General features: G+C 36.5%; 1 protein-coding gene across 1 annotated transcript in view; it reads right to left on the bottom strand.

Annotated features, from left to right (window-relative positions):
- The window catches only part of GNAQ (guanine nucleotide binding protein (G protein), q polypeptide), a 291868-nt gene that overhangs the window by 273127 nt on the left and 4527 nt on the right, over window positions 1–14214 (bottom strand). The window lies entirely within an intron of this gene.

Genomic DNA, 14214 nt, shown 5'->3' on the forward strand with positions numbered 1-14214 from the left:
AAAAAAAAAAAAAAAAAAGAAAAAAGAAATCGAGAGAATAAATATCTGGCGATAAGCATTATTTAAACACAGAATTAATGTAAAATATGTGTTTTAACTACAGACACACATATGTAACAAATATATACTAAAATTTCTGAAAGAAAGCTGAATAATAAATAAGCAATACCTAACAAAATACTCAGATGAGGTTCTTTAGACTTAATTAAAATGATTCCCTGTGATCACCCAGGTATTCAATATGAAATCAAAGGATTAAGAGTTTTAGAAAGGGTGAAAATAAATGAACTCTACATATGAAATTTGAGAAACTATAGAATCACTTTCTAAACATTAAAGATCACAGAGGCTGGAAAATCAAATGTCAATTTGATGCTAGCAAAGATGGACAGAAGACAATGAAGAAAGGGAAAATAAGTGGAAAGGAAAAGAACAAACTACCGCAGGATTAAGAAAGCAGAGGAAGCTGTAATTGAGGTGAAGAACAGAATAGAGGAAATGTAGATTAAAGCTATAAACATGGAAATGGTCTTGAATACCCTATACACCTCTCATTCCATCTGACGCAAATATCCTTTTTATAGTCAAACCAAGATAATTTCAGTTTTCTCTGTTTAGCCTTTCGATGACCATCAATAAGTCTTAGGGACAGACTTCAGAAAGATGCCCTTAATCATTGACAATTTTATGGTTTTCTTAGTAGAGTTTTATCATTTGATACATTCAGTGTTGTCTCTGAAAAGACTGTTAAAGAAATAAAATGCATGTATAAAATGTACATTATAGACAGGAACAAAAAAGTTGATAACATGCAAATAAAATACCAAGGAAAGCGGAAAAAGGAGTAATCAGGGGTTGGCAAATTATAGTCAGAGTGCCAAATACAGGTCACTGTCTTGTTTTTGTAGATAAAATCTTATTTGAAAAAAATTGTATTTGAACATAGCCATACCCCTTCAATTAACAAAGTGTTTATGGCAGGGTTGAGTAGTTGAATCAGAGATCATATGGCCCAAAAGCCACAAATATTTACTATCTGACTCTATATAAAAAGTTTGCTGACCCCTGGTATTGGTGAAGAAATTTCCCTACTGTGCATCGGAGGGACACAATAAATATTATTTAATCTCTGAAGCTGATAAAGTAAGAAACATAACTTGAATACAACTACTGAAAATTATATAGGCTACCATGATCAAAATTAACAGCAGAGTACATACCTTTCAAATAAATCAGAGTTCAAAGCACAATAACTTAGTACAAATCAAATACCAAAGGAGTGAGAAAGAAGGGAGGATTCAAAGAAGGGAGGCCAGAAATCAAAAATGAAACAGAAAACAGAAATCGGACGCAAAAAAAACCACACAAACAAAAACCTATCATATTAATTAGATATCAACAAGTGCACGAAGAATAAACTCAACTATTTAAGGAAAAGACTCTAACTCAGGCTGAGGTTTAAAAAACAAACACAAAAAACTGAGAGCAGCAACAACAAAAAGATTAAGAGTAGAAAATAAATGGGAGAAATACATCAAGCAAATGAAAACAAAAGAACAATATTAATGCTCAACAAAGTTGAATTCAACATGTAACAGCATTAACTTACATAAAAAGGTAATGTTATAGTGATGAAATTTTAATTTTCATGGACATTATGTATCCTCATAAAAGAGTACAGTCATGCGCCACACAACGACATACAGCATATATGACAGTGGTCCTATAAGATTATAATGGACCCGAAAAATTCCTATCACCTAGTGACACTGTAGGTGTCATAATGCAACACATTACTCACGTGCTTGTGGTGATGCTGGCATAAACAAACTTACCGAGCTGCCAGTTGTATAAAGGTGCACAGTGATGTCCTAGGCCTTCACATTCACTCGCCACTCACTCACTGACTCACCAAAGCAACTTTCAGTCCTGCAAGTTCCATTCTTGTTAAGGGCCCTATACAGATGCACCTTTCTTTATCTTTTATATATTTTTACTGTACCTTTTCTATGTTTAGATACACAAATACTTACCATTGTGTTCCAACTGCCTACAGTATTTGGTACGGCAACATGCTGTACAGGTTTGTAGCCCAGGAGTGATAGGCTATAGCTTAGGTATGCAGTAGGCTATGCCATCTAGATTTGTACGAGTATACCCTAGGATGTTCCCATCATGACTAAATCACCTAAGAACACATTTCTAAGAACACAGCCCCTTTGTTAAGTGATGGATGACTGCATTTACATATACAAAGCACAAGTTTCTAGAAATAGGAGAAATTGCCATAAACACCAGAGTAATAGATTTCTGCACAATTCTCAGTACCTAGCAGATTCACACACAAAATAAATAAGGAGAAAAGCCAAGAATATAAGCAATAAAATTAAATAATATACACATATTTATGTTTTTAACACATATACACAAATATGTTTTATGTACCCATAGAACAAAAATTCCAAAAAGTAAAAACTGTACAGATCACATTCTATCAAAATGACATAAGACTATGAACAAATAACAAAGGTTGAAAAAAAAAAAATCACAACCGCTTGGAAAATTTAAACTATCTTAAATAGTTTAAATCTTCTGCCCTGGTTCAAAAATGAAAATCATAATCTTAGAGTACCTGCAAAAGAATGATAAAATGCTAAATAGTGAGTGGCATGTAAAAAAAAAGAAAAAGCAAAGCTTTAAACACTTCTAATTTGAGTCAAGAAAACGTTAAAATAAGTAATCTAAGAATTTTAACTCAATAAGATAGAAAAAGTACAACAAAACAAACCTCGACCAATTGCAAGAAAGAAATAAAGGCAAAAATAAATTAATCCAAGAGTGCCAAAACCATTCAATAGGGAAACAGTATGTCTTTTCAATAAAGCGTGGGGGGACAACTGGATATGCACATGCAATGAGTGAAGTTGGAACCCTACCTCACACAACATACAAAAATCAACTCAAATGTAAGACTTAAAACTACAAAACTCTTAGTAGAAAACAGAGGTAAAATCTTTGTGACCTTGGATTTTGCAGTGGTTTCTCACATATGACACCAAAAGCACATGCAACAACAAAAAAAGTACATAACTTGCATTTCAACACAATCAAAAACTGTTGTGCTTCAGTACAATTTTGCATATAGCCAAACCTGTAATATAATCTTATTAGTTCTATTTTTTTTTCCCTTGGAGACATTTGTCCTGGGGCACTCCATCCTTCCATATATAAATGGTCAAATTTCTAGAAATACGTGTTAATAAAGTGGAAGCTAAAAGTGATAGAAAACCTAATTTGAATAACAAATTGACACAGCTGTTATTTTTGTAGGTATATTTTGTTATTTTTGTTAGCATATATTGTTGGCAGTTTAGAAAAGAAAATAAAGGCTGCATATCAGATATCAATTCAATAAAATGCAAATAAATATAACAATGAGATCTTTTTTTCTTCTGCCCAACAGACTGACATAACCAAATGATGGCTAAAACTGTTTGTTATGTTACGTTATGTTAGTTGCCAAAACAGCCATTAACATAAATTAAACCTGGGAAAGTAAACCAATAAAACCGTTCTGAAAGGTAGAGTGGTAATATGTATCAAAATTTAAAATAAGTCTTTCATTTGGCTGACAATCCAACTCGGAATAATTTACCTGAAGGGGACAATCAATCATACAAGTATGCAAAGATACATCCCCTACAATGTTCACTGTAGCACTGACTATAAAATTTTCTCAATGGAATCAAAGTAAATATTCATTAATAGGGATCAGGTATAAATAGCAGTGTGTTGATAAATAATCAACAACTAGTTCTTCAAGGGGTGGTAAGAAAAGCCTGATTTGTAGTATTTGTCAATTTCTGTAGCGTAAATACTCCCACCATGGCTGATTTCAAGCTACCCAAGTGACATCACTGAATATAGAGTTGATAAGACACATGCAAAACAGCCTTCCAGGAGCAGGTACAAACTAGCTGCATCATACCACTGTATGATTGCAAACACACTGAAACACTACAAAGCCATAAATACGATGCAAAAGATTTATATTAACATGGCACAATATCCATCGCATTTACTAAATGAAAAAAAAAATCCAATTATATATATAGTATGATATATATATATACACACACACATCATACTATCTGTGATAGTATGAACTTTGTGTGTATTTCATTTTCATTTTGAAAGAAAAAGAATAATAGTGATATATAACACTCTACATTCAATCTAGTTTTGCCCATAACAATGGTAGTAAGTCTGGCTTTCAGAGAGTATCTAAAGCAAATCAAGATTTTTATTTTACACAGAATAGCAAAAGATCAACAGACTTGGCTTGATAATAATTAAAATATTCTGTAGTAAATAATACAAAACAAAGAAAAAAACAACAGACTGAGGTTAAGTTTTCTGCAGTAAATCTAACAAAAGACTAATTTCATTTGTATGTTTGAGCTCATAAATAGGCAAAGGAAATGAAAAGACAATTCACAAATTAAAAAATTCAACTAGAAACAAACATATGGGAAAATAATCATTCTCACTAGGGATCAAATAAATGCAAATATTAGAATTATGTGCCATTTTTTGCCTACTACCTTACTGATACTCTCTTAATATTGCTCATGATGCTGTAAATCATATACAATCATTTAAGAATATATTTTGGGAGTGTGTAATCAAGAGCTACAAAATTTTTCAGATCCTCTGACCTAGAAGTAACATTTCTATGAATCTATTCTAACGAAATTGTGTTTGCATGCATGTGTTTGTGTGTTTAAAAAAGCTATCTCCACCAAGAACTTCATCATAGCATTATTTTTAAAATGTAAACGTTGGGAAAAAACCTAAATATAGCAAAAAAAGGACTAAACAAATTAATATACATCCTCATAATAGAATATTATATAGCCCTACCAAATATTAACATGAAGTCTATACAGCCACATAGAAAATGCTTACCACATAATGTTAAATTGTACGATATGATTACATCTACGTAAGAAACACAGAAAAACAAAACAGGCTAGGAAGAAATATACAAAAAAAGATCATGTTGCTTATGTTAGACTGGTACATTTTGGATAAATTTATGAATAAATTTTTTAAATCTTTTTTCCAAACCTTGTGCAAAAATCTATTGCATTATTTCTAAAATTTCAAAATCACGGAAAACAAGACATAAAAAGTTAAATGTAATTAAATAACAGAATGGGCTGTCATTCTTTCAAAGGCTAACATGAAAACAACATAATGTATTTCTTAAGAATATAAGAAAATTCTTATAAGTGGAAGAAAATAAACATTTCTTCTTGACTCAAACTTGGACTGTGTATTAAATACAATAGTTTTTTGGAGAGCACAGGGCGACAGCTGAAAACTGGGTTAGAGCTGTGATGTTCTGGATCGAGGGCTTCATGCTAAAGCTGGACCTGGAGGAGAACGAAGGGAAGACAAACGAGGACGTGGACATGATCTCCTCTGTACGGAACTTCCTCATTTACATGGCTGTGCTGCAAGTTACTCCCTTTATCTTAAAGAAATTGGACAGCTATGAAGACTAGGTGTCACATGTGAATGTGTGATATGAAGAACCTGGTTACAGTTTCCTATCTGCAAATGAATAGGCTCAGAAAGGTGTAAAAGACTTCGATTTTTTCTGAATGGACAGAAAAATTCTACTTGTTAAGAACAAGTTTGGCTCTGGTAACTGACATTCATAGCTAAAATACTAAACTATTTGGGAAGTATGAAAAAACAAAAACAAAAATAAATCACAAAAAAAATCCAAACAAAAATAATAGTTTTTCTCATTATTAAACTTTTTTACTATTTTAGAAACAACCCTACCACCAGAGGATAATATCTCAAGTGCTCTTCTTTATTTCATTCCAAAAAGAGAATAAAATATAATATAAATTCAGGCCATAGCATACTGCTTGAAGATATACTGTATAATATAAAAGAATATTTTTAATAGAAAAAAATAAATCATTGTGTTGACCCAATAATTCAGGACTAGGTATGCATAATGGATTAATTAATTCTGAGATGGATACATTGTAATTTAAGCAGCAATTCACAGACAGACTCTAGGGATTTAGAAAAACCCTAGAGAAGAATCTCTGCTCCCATAATAAGCATGGCCTGGAGCAGAAAGCCCTAGAGAAAATGTGTTTCTCAAAAGATACAGCTGGTGATTTTTGTGAAAATATACTTGGAGTCAAGATTTCCCTAAAGAAATATTAATCAAGTCCTATAATTTCCTTCATTAAAATGCAACTCTTGCCAAGAATTACTGGATAAGGAAATACAAATTGTTTCTCAGAAACGGATAAAGCAACATACAGGTATCTTCTCCCACAGATGAGAAACTTATAGGACTCATCACTACAAGAGGTGGTATGTGCCCCAAATTTTTCAATCATTTCTAATGTGCTTTGGGTAACATCTTAGATGGTGACCCAAAGCAAAATAGAAGAAACTAAAATGTTCAAAGGACACTCCATTCATTAGTCCTCAAACATAGCAAGGTCCTTCTACCTCTAGACTCCACGTTAGGGCCAAGCTTGACTCCAACAGGAGATAGTACATATGGCAATTCATTAGTTATGGGACCATTAGAAAATGATTGATAAAAGTAGAGGTTGATTTCAAGTATCTTTTGCTTCAGCACTCTCTAGTTCTTTCACATCATCAAAAATTATTCAAATTATCTAAAATATATTTGCCCACAATTTTACTCAAGAAATCATCTTAAGTCAATGGTACCATGGACAAATGCAGCTTCATTTTGAATGTTGGTCATAATTAAAAACAGGCTTTATGGACCTTTAAAAAATCCTAGGAAAAAGTCTAGTCCTAAGCTCAGATGTGATGGCCCAGAATGTGAACAGCAGGCAAGAGAACACATCCAACTGATAGGTGCTCGGCTAAAAACTGTAAAGTTATTTCTACATTACATGCCTCCACTTGAGTATGAATCTACCTGGCAAGAATATCTCATGATACTGCTTATCTACTTATTGCCTTAGGCAACTGAAAGGCATTCTATGGTAGGAGATGCAAGCCAGGTGAAAGCAGATTTCCTGAACAAGGATGGCTCAAGAGACGTTCTCATAACCCATCACCAGATTAGTAGAGTTCTCGAGACATTAACAGATGCATTTCTACCACCTGAAACAGCTGACGAAAGAAAAAAAAAGAAACATGAAGGAGCCATGTTGCAAATTTTCTTTTTAATGTGTCAGTGATTTTTCTCAGGACACTGCTTCACACGAGGTGCATGCTTAGTCTAGCTAACCACCTCTGGGAACAGAGGGACGGGAGCGTGAGCCCGCAACACAAACTCCTCCCACTCAACCCAGGCTTCTACACTTGCCATCTCCATCACAACCCACCATCTGGGAGAGGATATGACAGTGAGGACAAAGAAACGTGGTAGGATGGCAGAGCTGGTCTGAGGAAGCAGCACTGACCCGGCTCTTCCTGACTGAGGACACCTGTCAAGGCACAGGGCACCTCTCCTTTCTGCTCCTCTCCTTCCCTCCAGAGCCCAGCGAAACAGGACTGCACCACCCCTACTGGCAACAACACCCTCTGCTTTCCAAGCCCCACGAGACTCCCCATTACTCTACTTTGCCCTGTGGCTGTTCTCCTTTTCCCTGGCACCTACCCAACTCCAAATCGGAGATCAAGGTTAAGGAAGCCTGGCGCTAATAAGATAATGAGAAGGCTGTGGGCCAGGAGGAAAGCAGGGACCTAGGAATGTCAATCACCTGCCTGGCACCTCCACTGGAATTAAGCTTTTGTTACAGTGTTTCTCCAGACCTAGCCAGAGTCCAGCTGCTCCTTCTTCGGCCACAGAGCCCTTTCCCCAGAATGCAGTTGAGGGACACAGAAAGCTACTTTCTTAAGGTTTCTCTGTCATGGTCATGCCAACTGAGGACAGCTCAGAGGCCACAGCATTATACATATTTTCAGACAGAAAATTCTTTGCCTCTGTATCCATGCTATGGATCTTTCCACCATTATCTGTTTTTCTGGTTTCAAGGAAAGCCCCAAGAAGTTAAGGGCACGGTGATGGAAGAAGAAATGGACACAAATGATCCATCCAATGTTTAACTCTAAATCTTTCCTGGAAAGCCCTGGAAAAGGTACCTACTAGCTCCAAATACAAAGCAGCCTCCCAAATGTGCCCCCATGAGGTACGCACAGCACTCCTGGTGCCCAGGCACACAAGCTGTCACTGGAAAGGGTAGAGATGGGCTCTGGCATCGGGGATTATTTGTAGGTAAATGAAAAGCAATGCTTAAAGCTCCACGAAGAAAAAAACAAAAAAAAAGTAGTAGTGAGTCAAAAGAAGCTGCCTAAGGGAATGGAAGGAAAGACCCAGGCCTCAGCATAGCGGCTGCACCTCTCCTCTCAGGCTCCACCTCTGTGCCTCCCAGGATATCACCCTTCCTGCAGGAAGCAAGAAACCCTTGCTGATATGACAGGAGGGTTTTGATACCATTCCCTGTGAAGACAGTGCAACTATCAGCAGCATGCCAGGCGGCATGGGGGAGCTCTGGACAGACGGCGCAAAGGCTGCATTCACAGGCTCTCCTGTCCACGCTCTCCCTGCGGGGCACTAGGAGCTATTACAGATGGCCCAGAGGGAAGAGCCAGGCCACCTAGGAGGAGCCCACCAGACTTGGCACTGCCTCCTTCACTGCTGGAGAGGGCAGGGAGCTCAGACCCCTTGTCCAGAGGTCAGATGCCAAGGCTGCAGAGGGGACAGAAAAAGTTCCAAAGCTCAAAAGGTCCTTAGAGATCATTTGGTGCTATCTCTTCATTCTACAGGTTTCCACAGAAAAAGCAAATGAACAAAATACCCTCTGGTTAGGTCTCTGGGGGAAAAAAATCAGGCAGGAAGGCAGGAATATGTGACCGCCTTTCAGTCATAGGTTTTGGAAAAAATATAACTAACCCAAAATGCACAGCCATAAGGAGTGTTTAGTTATTTAGCCAAATGAACTGTCACAAAGCTAGTCTGCCATTTGTTTTTAAATTATTGTACGATTTATCAAGCCTCAGAAATATATTACAAGAGTCAGAGACACGAGAGAGTTAAACACTAAATGTATCCTGGCATTCTTCTAAGGGCAAACTACGAACAAGAATTAAAGTCATCTTGTATTATTAGAACAAGTCACAGGAAATGGGTCATCTCTCTAGGACAAGAGGAAAATTGCATTTGCCATCTGCAGAAAGAACGTATAACGAAGGAGCTCTGCAAAGTGTAGGTCCTAAAATACCAATTCACATGGAAAGAAAATATCTGTTTATCTTTAACCTTAACACCCCCCGACCCCACCAAAAGTCTACTCAGGCTGATTGAGTGTAACAAAAGCAAAGGCCCCTGCTACTGCCACCTTCCTTAACTACCTATGTGGAAATACAATTAGAAAGAAATGTTGTTAAGGCTCTCAAGTCACCGAGAGTGGGACGTTCAAAGCATTAAATGAGGAAGATAAGCTGTTACTCAGCACATACCTACAGCCTACAGCACCTTCTCCCCTTCCAGCAAAGGTACTGCATCCTATTTTGAAACCCAGTGGCCCGGGATAGATTATCCAGCACTGGCTCACTAACTTTCAGCTGGTAATCATGAACCAATCTCAAGTCCCTGACCTCTGGAAAAGAAAGGAGAATTTTACATTTTGTTCAGTAACAACGCATTTTGCTTTGCAGACCAGAGCAAGTGTTGCAAAAGAAAGTTAATCATCTCCTAAACACACATTCACAAATCCCTTCCTTTTAATGTATGAAAGCACCCAACTTCCCCTCTCACCAGCTCACGGCCACATGATGTCTGACCTAAGTACCAATATGGAAGTTCTCTAAATCCTAAGGAAATGTGGAAGCCAGAGAATCTGAGGGACAACCCCCCCACCACCACCAGCATGTGTTTAAGGAAGATATGATGAGAGAGTAAATGGGTGGGTGGTATTTACATGGGAGCGATGAGGGGGGGGATGGCTAGAGCAAATAGCTAGAAGACTGAAAGAGGGGTGAGTAAATCACTGAAGCATTCACTCCTCTTTAGAAACAACTAGGCCGGGTGCAGTGGCTCACACCTGTAATCCTAATACTCTGGGAGGGCGAGGTGGGAGGATTGTTTAACCTCATAAGTTTGAGACCAGCCTGAGCAAGAGCAAGACCCTGTCTCTACTAAAAATAGAAAGAAATTAGCTGGACAACTAAAAATATATAGAAAAAATTAGCCGGGCATGGTGGCACATGCCTGTAGTCCCAGCTACTCAGGAGGCTGAGGCAGGAGGATCGTTTGAGCCCAGGAGTTTGAGGTTGCTGTGAGCTAGGCTGACACCACGGCACTATAGCCTGGGTGACAGAGTGAGACTTTGTCTCAAAAAAAAAAACAAAAACAAAAACAAAAAACAACTAGAACTGCAGTCACCTGGAAATATACGGTGTTAGAAGGTGCCACCAATCACCCTGCTGCCCCTACAGCAAAAGAAAATGTAGAAAAGAAACATTAAAAGTGATGAAGAAACATTTTAAAATATAAATTCTATTTTGATTTTTTTTTTTACCATAGATGCTGATCAAAAAAATCCAAAAAGTCAAATTCTTGGAAGAGGCAATTAATACATAATTTCAGTTCTCCAAAGGGAAAAAAAATCACAAGGCTATTTCCTAGAAATATACACAACTATGTTTCTAAACATCACTATCCACTTCCCACAACAAGGCCAAAAAGTCTGGCTCTACTTTTTCTTTAATTTGTGGATCAATTATTGTTTCCTTCTGTGAGGTTTCAGGAATATAATGGTATTAGCAACATTTTAGTTCCCAACCATACCGCAATCCATTACACACTTCCTTGAAACAATTACTTTGTTTCTAAAGCAAATTGTTCACAATCCAAGATTAATCCTGTAATAAAGGTACATGCAATTTTCAAATTTAAAGGATTTGTATATGTAACAGCTTTCCATTGAAATTGCTGGATCAACTGCTACTGGCTTTCAACCCAAAACAATATGAGAATATTCAACTGAAACATTGTCCCTAGAGAATGGATGAGAGGCAGGCAAGGAGGTGAAGATCACTGCATCTCTAAAACAGAATTCCTTTTACTCTGTGCCCCAGATGGCCCATGAAACAGCAAAGATGGGTGGAAAATGGAGCACATATGGATGATGCCCATTAGAAGAAAGCAGGAAGTTTAAATTCCCTTCCTCCGATCACACCACTTTCTTTTGGGAATCCAGCTGCCCATCCAACCCCCACCTTCCTATGCCCACACACCCCCAGTTAGTGATAACAGAATCACTGGGAATTGAGTGAGCCATCGTGCAATGTTGAGATATAAAGAAGCAAGAGCTGGTATTTTTGCCCTCATGGGGCTTGTAATCTAGTTAGAAAGACAAGGCAGGTGGTTATAAGTAGTTTTTCACAGCTAAAGGCAAAACATGATATGCTCTAAGGAAATAATACATATACATTTAGGAATTCAAATTCTCAAGATCATCTGCTTTCCCCAGTTGTGTAATCCCCAGAAAGTTCTTACAATCGTCTTCAGATTATTTTGTCTTTTTCTTTGTATGAAGAATCAATAAAAGGATGAAGAGCATGTCAATACAAGGGTGTCAGCTACGCAACATTGTGAAAAAGCACTCATAGTCTTTCCTGTTGGCAAATAAGAAATAAGGAGTGTCTCATATAGCCCATTATTTTGCACAGAGTAGGTGCTTGTATTTGTTCATTTGATCAGCATTCTGTATGAGACTATTTCTTCTTAAGGAATGCCTGGTTAAAAAAAAAATGGAGAAAACGTTATTTTCCAATCACTGACAAGTGTTTGTTGAATAAATGAACTTGAGCATTTTCATAATTTTATTCTTAAATAATACTGATTTTGTTCTTTAAAATTAACAATGAAGGCTTTTAACAAAATACTCTGTGCTGATTTCAGAAATTATGGCTAAGTATAAAGGTTAACCACAGAGCTATATATTAATAGCAAATTCAGGTTGGGGGGGGTCTCAGCATTAGGGTATGGATGTTTATTTTTGTTTGTAAAGCCCAGATTCATGACCACCTAGGATCTATTAACTCATTTTGTCAGTATGTTTAGGTCCCTTTTCTTTTTACTACATGTTAGATGAGAAATCAGACAGATTTTTACATATCAGTAATGTAATAAATCAAAGGTGACTGTCGAACAACTTCCTATAATTTTATTAGTAACAGCTGTTCACACAAAATAGTGTTTGGGTCTGAGAATAGCTCTTTCTTCAACGTTACTCCATTCGGCAGAACAAGAGAAAATGTCCACTTTTTACTGCAGTCAGTTATTGCCACAGATTTAATTACCAACAATCACACATTTTACCTTCTATTGCTATTTCACACTTCCCTAGGATTAATTCTGCAGAGATCTTAACATTACTTAAAAACCATTATAAAAGTTTCCCCTTGAAAAATGTCCCTGTCTCCCCCTTCAACCACAAAATTAGACTTTAAATTTGTTGCTACAAATACTTGTTTTTCCCTCTACCCAACACTTTGAGTCTAGAGGAAACAGATTCCTTCCACCTTGTTAGGAAGAAAGCAAACCCAACCTTCTTAAAATGGCTTCTCTCTCTTCCAAGATGTACCCTTTGAGCTCCTTATTTTCCCTCTACAACACCTAATCAACATTTCCACCAATATTAACAAAACTAATAACTCTCTTTAAAGAAAAATTAATATGAATGCTGGAATCGAAATCATCCTTGAAAAATCTTGTTAATTTCTTTTCAAGTATAAGTTTGCCTGGATCATGAAGAAAAATCTGTTCCTTTTTTTCTGCTAAGTTTAGCATAGCACGCAGCCTCACAACTGCAAAAGCTGTTTCAGGTCCTCAAAAATTCATCTGTAATAAAAATCATAACTATATTTAATAGGCACTTCTGAAAAGTGAACATAAGCCATGTCTAATAAAGTGGAGCTGGGTTGGTTATTTTCTTTTTAATGAAAAAGAGCCTATCAAATTTATTTATAATAAAAGTTACTAAATTACGAAATTATTCTTCTGGTTCTCCTTTTTAAACTTACCTAAAAATATCTGAATAGATAAACACAGAATAATTTCACTGTTTCAGCAAGGTTTTAATTAGTGCCAAAATTCCCATATGAAGAATTAACATATAAGTAAGTATAGCATGGACAATTACATGGCAGATCTAGACAATGAATCTACATAGTTCAATGCAAAACTCTTCCTCTGAAGGCTTTGTTATATAGTCAGAGCTACAGTTTTGATTTATATGAAGGATGTTCCCACTTTGCTCTTCAGATATAAACTATAAGTACTTTGTTTCAAAAAAAAAAAAAAAAGAGGAAATGCATCCAAATAAATTCTGACATTTAGAAACATATTCAACACTTGGAAGCTAAAGAGTAGCAAAAAATAAAAACGGTTGGTCCTTAAAGCAGGCTCATAAACCCCACATTTTGATATTTCCAGGGAGACGCTGTTGTTAGGACTACTTAAAGCAATGCTTTCATTCTATGGTTCTGAGTCTCCACCTTAGATAGCCACTAGGTTAATTCAAGCAATCAACATAGCTATTCTTCCTCCAACGAACTCCACTGAGGGGTAGTGGGAAGGGTGCTTCTACCCAAATACGCATGAATAAACTCTCCATACCATCTAAACTGGCCAGAGCATTCCCAGCCTTCCACATCCCTTCTTGCTCTACAACTGTACAGCTTTCAATACAAACATATACCCCTTATTAAAACATATACCCCCTATTAAAAATGTTCTATCTGCAATTCCTGAAATTCTGTATTTAATCATGGTGGGCTTTCTCATGTAATTGTACAGGTAAATCACAAAAACCTACTTGGTCATCACCTGTGCTCTATAGGATATTAAAAATTCACTCTGATCAGCATATTATGGAGAAAAAAGTATAGCAAAAAAGATGACAGTGTTAAACTAGCCTCTACACGATAAATAGTAGTAAGATACAGAATGGTTTCTTTTTTTTCCTTTAAACTTTCATACCTTACTCATGACTACTATTTCAAAATGTACCCAGCACAGAATTATAATACATTAGTTCAATATGTGGTGCAACATCTTACATTATCAATTCCTATCCTGGAATGAATTTATACTCAATTGGCTCGAAGAGTTACATACAATTT

Source organism: Propithecus coquereli, unplaced genomic scaffold, assembly GCF_000956105.1.
Source record: "Propithecus coquereli isolate 6110/MARCELLA unplaced genomic scaffold, Pcoq_1.0 Scaffold339, whole genome shotgun sequence".
In the NCBI taxonomy this organism is placed as follows: domain Eukaryota; kingdom Metazoa; phylum Chordata; class Mammalia; order Primates; family Indriidae; genus Propithecus; species Propithecus coquereli.